This window comes from Drosophila gunungcola, unplaced genomic scaffold (assembly GCF_025200985.1).
Source record: "Drosophila gunungcola strain Sukarami unplaced genomic scaffold, Dgunungcola_SK_2 000100F, whole genome shotgun sequence".
NCBI lineage: Eukaryota > Metazoa > Arthropoda > Insecta > Diptera > Drosophilidae > Drosophila > Drosophila gunungcola.
The window spans coordinates 189,197-200,719 of NW_026453262.1; the positions used below are offsets into that span (position 1 = coordinate 189,197).

General features: G+C 37.8%; 1 protein-coding gene across 6 annotated transcripts in view; it reads right to left on the reverse strand.

Moving 5' to 3' along the window:
• Window positions 1-10,266, reverse strand: part of LOC128265202 (protein Tob1) — a 30,459-nt gene extending 20,193 nt beyond the window's left edge. The window contains exon 1 of one of the 6 annotated variants that reach the window (XM_053001072.1): window positions 9,822-10,266. The gene's annotated coding sequence lies outside the window, so the exon portion shown is untranslated. Of the gene's footprint in view, window positions 1-8,140; window positions 8,387-8,465; window positions 8,597-9,821 lie in introns of those variants that run through there. The other 5 variants (XM_053001068.1, XM_053001067.1, XM_053001070.1 and 2 more) reach the window with 5 other exon arrangements.
• Between the last annotated feature and the right edge of the window lie 1,257 nt (window positions 10,267-11,523).

Sequence of the window (11,523 nt, forward strand, 5' to 3'; positions counted from 1 at the left end):
GACGATACATTTTTCAGAGACAAGCACTAGAAAGAGATAGCAACCGTTTTCTTTCGCACGTTTGAGAAACGACTGGTACAAATAACATCCTCAACAAAAGCAGCTCGTGAGTCGAGACCACCTTGTATAGTTGTACTATGGCCGAGCCCATTTAATATACTCCGAGAGAGTAACACGGAACAAGAGAGCCAACAAAGCAAGAACAGAAGATTTGCAGTACACTTGGAAAAATAACTGCAATTTATGCACTAAGCTGGTGGTTCACGACGCGCCACCATACACTCTAGACTTATACACTGGATGCGTAAAATAGTTCCAGGTTTCATTTTACATTTCGCGGGTATGCACTTATTTGAGGAAAAGGCTTGTAGACAATGCAAAAATAAGTTGCTAAGCCAAGGAAATCTAAGGAATTCGCGGCTAAGTAATATTTTGATCTAAGATGATTCAAAGTTTAAAATAGACAAGCAAATACCATGACAAATCTTTGTGCTGAAAAATTTGCGGTTATGGACTGCCTACTGATATTTTCATGGCAAAGCTGGCCAGACAACGATCGTTTTTCCTTTGTGGCAAAGACAAATATTTTTTATAAACTTGCTGGACAGAAACCTACTAAAATTGCATTCTGTATTCTGCAACAACGTCACTGACTATAGCCAGCAACCTGAAAGTAAAATTAAGCTTCGCGAGTTCGATGACTACAGACTATTAAATTGATTTAAAAATAATGAAATAAGTGATTTACCTTAAATTAATGAAAATCTCTGTTAAGAAATAAATTTAGATTAAAAAATAAGAGTATAAACTAGAATAATAAAACTAGTTTACAAAATGAAAAAAAAAATTGCTGGTAGAGTACGACTTCTAGATTACGTGTATCCCACTAAAATATTATTTCTTTGGGACAGTTTTTTTTTAAATTATTTTTTAAAGTTGTGCATTTTACAAAATTGTACTACCAATAGATCAATTTTTAACTTTGTCATACTGAGTAATTGGATTGGAGAAGTCATTTGGCTGCAAGAGCTCGACAAACACAAACTTTTTGAAAATTTTGGACTGTTAAACGGCTGCTATACCCTTAAAAACTCAAAAAAATCCATTGAAAAATGCCTATTAATTCTAACTTATTGTTGGTAGCCGACTTAATCGGACTAGCTAATAATGCCAGAAATTCATTGGAAACTCGATTTCTTATGGATTTTTAAAGTTAGGCGTTTTATTTTTTTTTCGGCCGTTATGCACAAAATTTGAATAACATTAACATCATTCTAAATAATTTTGTAACATTTCAATACCCTTGCAGAGGGTATTATTATTTCAGACAGAAGTTTGCAACGCAGATAAGGAGACATTGCCTACCCTATAAAGTATATATATTCTTGATCAGCATCACTAGGAGAGTCAAAATGAAAAAATGATGATGTTTTTCCATTGATTTAAATATACTTCGATTTATAACAGTGGTCGGCACACATACTGTAACATGCTCGCTCTTCCTTGTGTGAGTAATTTGCACTGCCAAACTTGTCAGTGTGCGCATTTTTAAACTGTTCGGGTCAGCCTCTTCCGCCGCGCTGCTGCTGCTCTGCCGAGTTGGTCCGAGCCTATATAAAGAGGTGTTCTGCACAGCTCCTATTCCGTGAGCATAGGCGAAGGCTCTGTGAGCATAGGCGAATGTCTTGCCGGCAGAGCAGCAGCAAAACCGTGGCGGAGGCCGACACGAACAGTATAAAACTGCACACACACCGACAAGACTCGCTGTACAAATTACTCACACAAAGAAGTGCGAGCATGTTATAGTATTTGTGCGGAGCACTGCTCTGTACTCACAGAATACGAGCCGTGCCGAGCACTGCTATAGAGATAGGCCTGTGCCGAACAGTGATATATAGTAATGGTTTTATATATCATAATTACGGTTTTCATTCTATTAAAGATGTCCTATAGCTGCCATAGGAACGACCGAGTAATTTATCGAAAAACCATCAAAGCTTTACTGCTTTTTAGGCATAAAATCGTTATAATAAATATTTAAATTTTCTATTAGCTTCAAGGGTATGTTAATTCGGCTCGCCGAACTCTTCTTTCATGTTATCAGTAAATTTTCTTCATAAAAAAAGAAGAAAGGGAAAGCCAAAAAAGCCATTTCATCGTTCTCTCTTTTCTCCACTGCGCAATAACAATACATACGTCACGAAGACCCAAACCCGCCCACTCACGATTTTTTTTAGAACTGCAGCTTAGCTGTGTGATTGCAACGGGGTCATATGCATGTATGTACATAACCTGCTTATCGCATTTTATAAGCAAATTGAAGGCCATGCTTTAAAAGGCATAGCCGTTACCAAAGGCTTGACATTTGCCTTCATTTGGGTATATCTGTATATAATGTCAAGTAAAAAGTAATCCATTATTTGAACAATATATGACTTTAGTGATCTGTATCTCGCGTTGTATAAGTCCGATTTAATTTTAGTAGGTGGCGTTAGAAAGTTGAGCACTCGTACTATAAAAGTTTTTTAGAAAAGTTTTGTGATCGATAACACAAACGCTTTGATAGCTCGATAAATATGATGATAACCGGCAAAGAAAAAAATCGGTATATTTAAACATTTTTCTTTGATAAAGGCGAAAACACCAGCCAGACAGCTGAAAATGTGATTGGAGTATATGGTCCTAATACTGTAACTTCCAGCCAAGCACAATTCTGGTTTCGTCGATTTCGTTCAGGGAATTTTGATGTTAAAGATGAGGCACGCTGCGGAAAGCCAATCTCAAAAAATGCCGACAAAATAATGGAAATCGTTGAGTCTGACCGTCATTCAAGCAGTAAATCAATTTCCCAGGAGCTCAAAAAACAGTTTGGAACCATTTAACAAAGGCTGAATACACAAAAAAGCTCGATGTATTGGTGCCACATGAGTTATAAAAAAAAACGAATTTCGAACTGCGAATCGCTGCAGAAGCGACCCGTTTTTAAAGCGGATGGTGACTTGTAATGAAAAGTTGGTCACTGGGGTGGGAAATCAAATTTAACTTCGAACATGGCTCTCAGCACAGCTTGGGCAAAGGTTCGGGCAGAGCAAATGGTGGCTTACTTACTCTACTTACTCTATGTCTATATAGTTCTTACTCTGTGTTTCCTATAGTGTTTCCAAGACACTGAACGAACATAACAATGTTTAACTGGATCATTTTTTTGTCAGTCGGGATGCACTGCCACTCTAGCTGTGAGCCAAGATTGCCTACATTTTAAACGGGTTATTTTGGAGGTGATAACAGCTATTACTATATTTATACGTGTTAATCGCAGAGTAAAAGGGTATTGCTCTACGAATTTTATTAGCGTTGCATGTTCCACACTAAAGAGATTACTACTACGATCCCCTTGGACCACGTGTGGTTAAAGTAAGCCATAAACGGCACCCCATATGGCAGGCTTTATGCAGTCCTGTTTATCTTTCTTAGTGCGGAACTCAGTCAATCTAATACCCTATTTCCACACAGTTCATCCGTGGAAAACATTTGGGATTTTTGACAAATGTGAGAATTCGATTTCCACAGAGCACATTCACCATCCACCAGCCGATAAAAGCTGAACTAAACAGCTGTAGTTCAACACAGAAACAAAGTCAACAGGTAGTTTTTCAAATTAAGCGATTATTTTAGAAGTTATTTATTTTTATTATTATTCCCGGCAAAAACACTATTCTTTGCTCATCAGATATGGCGTGGAGATCACTGATGAAGATAGGCAGAGTGAAAGAACTGTTAGCAGGGGTTGGGGGTGCTGCACACCCGAAATAACCCCTATGACTTTGTGTGGGAATATTTACTTTGAAATTTGTTAGCTGAGTAACAGGTATCTAACAGTCTCGACTAAAGCGTTCTTTCTTGATCTATTAATATATGCGTTTAAAAAGAACAAACATTTATTAATAATTATTTTTTGCTAACTTTTTATTTCTGTAATCAAGGTATGGTACAATATAAACTAAGGATTGTGACACTTTTAACTATTTTTATGGTTGACTAACTTTTGTTAAGGCGCTTGCCCGTTCGGGCAGAAATAAATATTTTCTAATTTTTTTTTTTTGTACTAATCATCTACACATTACGCTTTTCGAGAGAGATATACGTAAGTGGTCAGCAAAATTAACATATTTGGACACTTATTTAATATATATTTTTTTGTTGAGCGATACGCAGTGTGGCATACCATCTAAAAACGTTTGGTTTACGTTTACGTTTAAACATTGACAAGTGCTTGATTCACTAGGAATTCAAATAAAATATAAATAATTCAACTCAATCTACTTCCTCTTTAAAACAAACGAAGTATACTAATTACCAAGATATATAAAACGTACAGAATCATCCGATTCGCCTGTTGATGCTGATAATGAATATATGCTTTATAAGGCGGAAAGGACGTTATATATTTCACAAATAATTTTAATGATGTATCAATGCTTAAGCGAGGCAGATGTAAGCAAAGCTCAATTTAAGGAAACCTCTTTAAAATGTTTGGAAAAAATCGAAGACTTTATCACTGAATCCAACTCCTGCAAGCATTTTACCACGCATTTCCACAAATACATCCCCATGCTCGAAGTCCTTATGCATACGGGCACTTATATCTAAATATGTTTATATGTACATTTCGCTGTTGCTCGTAGTCACTGGAAATGGAAAGGGACGGAAAACTGAACTCTCTCAGCTGACGGCCTTTCTCTCACCCTCACCCTGATTCTCTCACTTTGACACAATTTCCCCGAGCGCCAGTGCACTCTTCAATGGGCTGTGTCGGTCGCTCTTCGCAACACAAAATCAATAAAATCTGGGCCACCATTATTAAAGGTTGATTAAAACAACATGAAGGCGTCTTGTTTGAGTTCTTGAGCCGAAAGGCCATGTGGCCAAAACTCCGCTCTGTGTCTATTTTCGTGGCACTCGCAAAATAAACTTCGTGGAGCCCCCGATATCCGTTTTCCTATATTCCATACCGGTTGCACAACTACAACCATTTGCACGTGTCTAATGTACTGGCGCAAAAGTGAAAATAGGGCTTTTCAAGTTCACTTGGCCAGCACATACACGCGCAGTGCGGAGCAAACAGATTAATGTAAATCCTTACATAACTCTGCACTTAAACTGCATTTACGTTACTTGCAAACCCCGGAAGGCGCTGCAGAAGGTCATCCGATCGACCCAAATTTTCACAACATTATCGATAGTGGCCTCAATGGCGACTTAAATCCCGTACGTTAGGTTGTCAATCGTCTTTGGGTGGTTGGCATAGAACTTATACTTGATGGCACCCCACAAAAAGTAGTCCAACGAGAGGCTGCCAGTTGAAATCTCCCTTTTGGCTGATTATTCGGTTTTCGAACGTACCGCGCAGAAAGTCAACTGTAACGTTGAACCTGCTGAACGGTCGATGTCTTCATGTTCCATTCGGGGGAAGAAAAAGTCTTCCAATATGCTGCGATAGCGGTCACCATTGACGGTTTCGGCGGGCAAATGATGCCGCCTAACCACCGCATCAAATAGTTACTCGAGGTGGATGCATTGGCATTGGCTTCTCTAAGACGACGTGCGTTTTTTCGGAGCCCCAAATGTCGTAACCACCGAGCTGGAAATGAGGTTCATCTGAAAATAAGATTTTTCGATAAAAATGCTTTTCTTCCACCAAGCGCTTTTCAGCCCTTAGCACTACGCCAATTATACTACATTATTGGGGCTGTTCAGTAACAAAAATATTTTTAAAAAATTACCTCGTTTTTTTAGGGCCACTTTAACTTTTTCGTGGACCGCCCTGTACTTTTACAAAAAATAAAAGAGTCTCAATAATCATGCTTGCGAATACTCTTTTGTCAATTAAGCCTAGTAGTTTGATCGACGAAATCCGTTTGTCAGCTAAAGAATAGAGCAAGAGGCGAATAATCGGCGGACCTGACCTGACCTGACCTGTGACCTGACCCCGATACTCAGATCGACAAAACTCAAGAGATAACGCTATATATGAGTTTCCCGACTATTAGATAACCAGTTACTCAGCCAACAAACTTCGTATTAAGCACGGCAGAGGACTTCATAACCTTCATAACTTCTAAAATAATAGCTCGATTTTGAAATTCGTGTTTGAGGATAGATATGACCGAAACACACACACTGAAACTAACACCTAGCATGTCTCAGAGTGCCAGTACATACTTTCCCGATTTGCAGACGTTAGAGTGGGCGTGGCTACGTTTTGAAATAAACTTAAGCTGCGTAGGAACTACTATAATATGCATGCCAAGTCAGAATTTCTAGCTTTTAAAGCTTCCAAAATCTTGACGTTAAAACAGCCGGACAGACAGACGGATATGGCTAGATCGACTCGGCTATTGATCCTGATAAAGAATATATATACTTTATATGGTCCTTCTACCTATTACATATTTTTCAACAAATACAAAATACCTTCCTACTCTACGAGTAATGGGTATAAATACCAGAAAATTGCAAAGCGTTGCCAGCTGTCTAGGATGAACACTGGGATAGCGTTCGTCAGGCCCTGACGCAAAGAATACAAAATTAAATCCTTTAGTGTTGGAGTTGGCAGAGCAGAGTACTTCTCGGATAAAAAATTACGGGAAAAACTAAAAAAAAACTCTGAAAAATCGCTAGCAAAAAAAATTTATTGACAACAACTTTTCCGCAGAACAGACTGTTCGTCGGTCTGGGTACCAGGCTTAAGAAAAGATGGCAAGCATTTGTGAACCCAATAAGTAACCTTCGACCAGTGTTAGGGTGTTCCTACCTTATATACCTTACCTCAATAAAAAAAAACTTGAAGAAAAGATAATATGCAAAATATGAAATGTTTCTTTGAAACTTTTCTATAAGCAGTGCGTAAACACAATACCATAATAAATCTGTAACAAATTGCCCTCAAAATGATTATATTAAAAAAAAAGTGTATTAAAAAATATTTTATTTTTAACTTATATGCTTGACCAATTTTGTTCCTTTTACTTTTCCTAAGTACTTATTTTCTCAAATACTCTCCTAACACTGCTTCCGACCCTATTAAGTAATCTTCATCAGGATCTTGTCACGAGTTTCCAAAACTTAAAGAAGCTGAATAATGGTACAAAAAAGCTCTTTGCTTAAAAAGTTTGGTGTTAGAAAGTTAGGAGCGAATATCTTATAGTCGGGGAACTACAAAATAACGGTATCACTAATCGATATTGGATCGAGGAAACTCCCCTTATTTTTTAATAAAGAGTGAAAATTGTAGATTTCAGGAAAACTTTTATACTGTGTGGATATAGATTTTACCGTTTACACGGTGAAATTCGTTCGCTACAATGCTTATGTCTTCCAATTAGCAAAATTAAAATCAATTAAGTTTTAGCCGCCAATTTGCGTGCCAGCATAAATAGTAAAGTGTATTTAAAGTACGACGGTGAGCAGACCGACATTTGCTCGATTGTGTGAATATAATTAAATTAGGTTACACAAATGTAAATTTTTATAAATTTTGAATACAAGCTTGTGTTTATCAAGCACGTTCGTTAAGCTGATTTTTAAATAAAAAGGCCGTTTCTCTTGAAGCGTAAATTTACAGGTTAATAGGAATCATTTAAGTTTTAAGAAATCTTAAATTTGCTCATGTGCTCAAAGCTGTGCATATGTACGTGTGTGTATGTACAGTAAGCTCGTCAAATGTCCACTTATTTTGGTTTATTGGTTTTTGCTTATTATTTGAGTTGCATTCATCATATTTTTTTTAATGTGCAAAATACTTTTCTTTACACAGCAAATCGCATCGAAAATGCCTTTAAATCATAGACACTGCATAATTGATGGCGAAATTGCCAAATTTCAACGGGTTGTGGCCGTTTATCAGGTTGCTATCAAAGTAATTATCTGACTTAGATGATACAGGTGTCAGTGTTATTCCACTGGCATTACATAAACCCGCAAAAATATAATAATTTAAGGTCTCGCTGATCTGAATAGCATGTTTGCACTTTGCCGCACTCGACATATTATTATCGACAAAAAGCTCCGAGATTTTCAATGCATTGCATAACGCTTTGGGGATTTTCCTTGCATCACTCAGTGGTAAAATTGCACTCACTCGTTATTATGTCGTGCATTTCAAACCTGTAGATATGCTCACTGGGCCGCACTTTGTTTTACAAGATCATCACAAATTATTTTAGTTATTGCTTGCAGCATTTTCCGCTGATTATCGAGCGTTGGAGCAGGCGTTGCTCTAATTTGTCCCCGAGTGCCTGTGACGCAGGGGTATTTTAAAGAGAGAGAGAAAGAGAGGAGACCCAGGGGAAAATGAGAGACCCTGTGCTCAAGACAACACAAAACAGCTGACCAAACTGTGCACGTCTGTGTTTGTGTGCGTGAACTATTGACATTTTCTCGCTCATTTTATTATTTTTTCTCACCTGTGCACTGCACTTGCCAAAATATTGCGATCTACGGCATAGAATGAGCTTAAAGCATCATTATAATTATTATCACCATTATATGAGCAACAAAAACAAAAATAAGCTGTTCTTATTTGGACACAACAGCAAGATGTTTTACCTCACAAACGTAAAAAAAATAAAGGCACATGATTCTCGTTCGTTTATCTAAGCACACACAAAAATTGAAATGACAAACACACTGCCATGCCGGAATGTCTATACAAACTTAAATGTGTTCAGCGCAATACACATTTTTTGCCTGTATGTACGAACGTACGTAGATACCAATAGGCCACCGACGAACCCCGAGACGAAGCGCCAAATGATGGTCTGGTCTGACTCTGTGTAGGTACCGTCTGGCCCGGGCTCGTATTTGCTTTTGTTGCTTTCTGTTCTGGCAGAGATGCAGAAACAGCTGCACTCGGTTACCACTGGTTTCGGTTTCTGCTCTTCGGCACCAATATTCAACTATCGCTATCGAATCACCGATGCTGCCTCAAACTTACGCAAATAAATCTACTACACATGCACTATTATAACACTCGAATTTTGCTTCCTTAGCACGGCCATGCAATTTTATTTCCTGGAGACTTTGGCGGTCCTGGTTTACAAATAAATGACGGTTGTACTTTTATAATACTTTAGTCACTGGTTTAGTTTAGTTTAGTTTCAGAAATCAAGTGATGCTCTTATTATAAACGATATCCAAAATAAGGTAATAAATGTTTTTCAGATGTCAGATATACACAGCTTAAATGAATTGTTGCGATCGAGAGATGCGAGATCTTGACTCAGAGATTCAGAAAAACATCCCAGGGTTATTTCTAGTTCAATTTAAATTTATGTAAACTTGACGACTAAATATGCTGGAACTACGCTGGAACTTCCACAGTTCAAACTTCCCTACTCTTTTGTAAATAACTCGCGATTACTAAAATTTTTTTTGGTTCTGGATATGGATATTCATTCAACTGTTGGTAATTTTGGCGCATAGGAACTATGAGCTTTTGCCCGTACCCTAAAGTCGGGCTGTACCCATTTTGGCGAAGAACAACTGTCCCTTTCTGTGCTCTAGTGCTCTACTGAACGTCATAACGCCAACAAAACAAAACTTCATGAAAACAGCCGAGCGAATGTAAGAGAACAGATGCTTCATTTTTTTTTGGTTTATCGCAATCATTGTTTTTGCATTTTTTGTATGGAGGGAGAGTGTCAATGTGTATATGTACATATGTGTAGTTGGCAGTAGTTCTCAGCTTTCTTGATTCTTGCGTTCTGTCGTAATCACACGGTTAATATTGCATTTTCTTGGGAAATAGATAAGAATCGTACTTAAAGATTTTTGGAAAATACCGGTGCAATTTGCTGATGATGACTTTATCGGGTCCGATTTTCTGGCTTTTGGTAAGTTTTGTTGTCGTCGTTGTATTGAACAAGGGGTTTGGCGAGTTATAAAATAGCCCAGTTCCTCCAACTGGTATGCTGTAGGTTCTTGTTTGGGTATATGTATTGCTCGGATGTCTTTTTATTCATTTCTTGTTATGTATACATATTTCTCCCAACAAGTTTGTGGTTTTTCATTGTTGTTTTTGGTTTGGATTATTCTTTTTTGTCAAAAGTCTCTGCCCGTTACTTAATTGTAGCACACGCCACTAGCAAGGGCCGAGTGGAACGTCCGTGGTTCTTGAAATCGGTTTAGTAACTGAGAGTCAATTGACGCGCAAACGAGCAAACAGTGAAGTGAGCCAACAACAAAACAAGTGCACTCGCACACTTCGGCAGCAGTACCACTACCACCACGGTAATTTTATTCGGCACTTCGAACGAATCGCTCACGAAGCTAAATGTTCTAAACTTGGTTTCTCTCTCTCTCTCTTTCTCTTTCACTTGCACTCTCTTTTTGTGAACGCTTTTCTCTCGTCATATTTATACCCTTAATTAGGGTACGGTCGTATGATTCTGACCAGAAGCTTTCCCCTCCATCCTTAAAAAGCGTGTTTGAATGTCTTTCTCAATAACTTAAGTCGTCTATTTGTTTATCCCTTTCTACACAGTTTTAAAGCTTTAAGGTTTAACAATTTAGATTCACCTTAAAAATTAAATTCACCTTAAATGCACATAGTTCTAATATGAAAATAGAATATATTAATCTGCATAATTTATGATTTTTTACGCATTTAATTATACAAAATTAACGACCAATGTAAATATTAATCTTACCTTCCATAATCTAGTCAACATTTCTTAGCTTGATAACATCCCGTATGTTTCGGATAATTATAAGAAATTGGAAATTCAACCAGAATGGGCCAAAATGGACTTTGGCAAACCCCAATAATGATCATGTTATTTTTTTTTTATTTTATAACAAACTATAAGTCGCTTAGAATTGTTTTTCTGATGGCCTTCTTAGGTCATTGAAACTTATTTATTTACTAAGCGTTGGCTTTGTTAATGTTCCATCTACAAGATAAAGCGAAACAATTAATTTCGTTTTTAGGCGTTCAATTTATGGTGGCGGATCTGGAATTGTAGCAACTTTCGTCGAGCTCTGGAATCCAATCCCTTAACAAAAGTTAATGAACGTTTTATTTCTAGTAAAATAAACTATTTATGACCGAAATCGTCTGTGAAGTACTGAGGTAAAAAATAAAATTGGCATAAAAACTGGTAAACTGCCGCGTGACGCCGAGTGCAGGAGTGTGTGGTAGTGTGTTGGCTGGGCCCGTAGTTAAATCAAGCCTAAAAGGGCTTGCGCGCTGAGTGCAGGTCCTTCCGTCGAACACTTTTAGTACAGGTCCCCTCACCGCGCACTGCGCTGGCAAGCGGACAGTCTCTCTACCGTCCTCGGCCCCATATTAACCTCTCGTATCTGAAAACTAGGACAAGAAACGAAAGTGCATAAGCGCTTAACATTTGCGTACACACATTATGTATGTATTTTATAGCCTAGTTACACACACGAAAGTTACCTATCGATATCGGACTAGACGCAATGACGCAGAACTGCCTTTACACTTAGTATATACGAGAA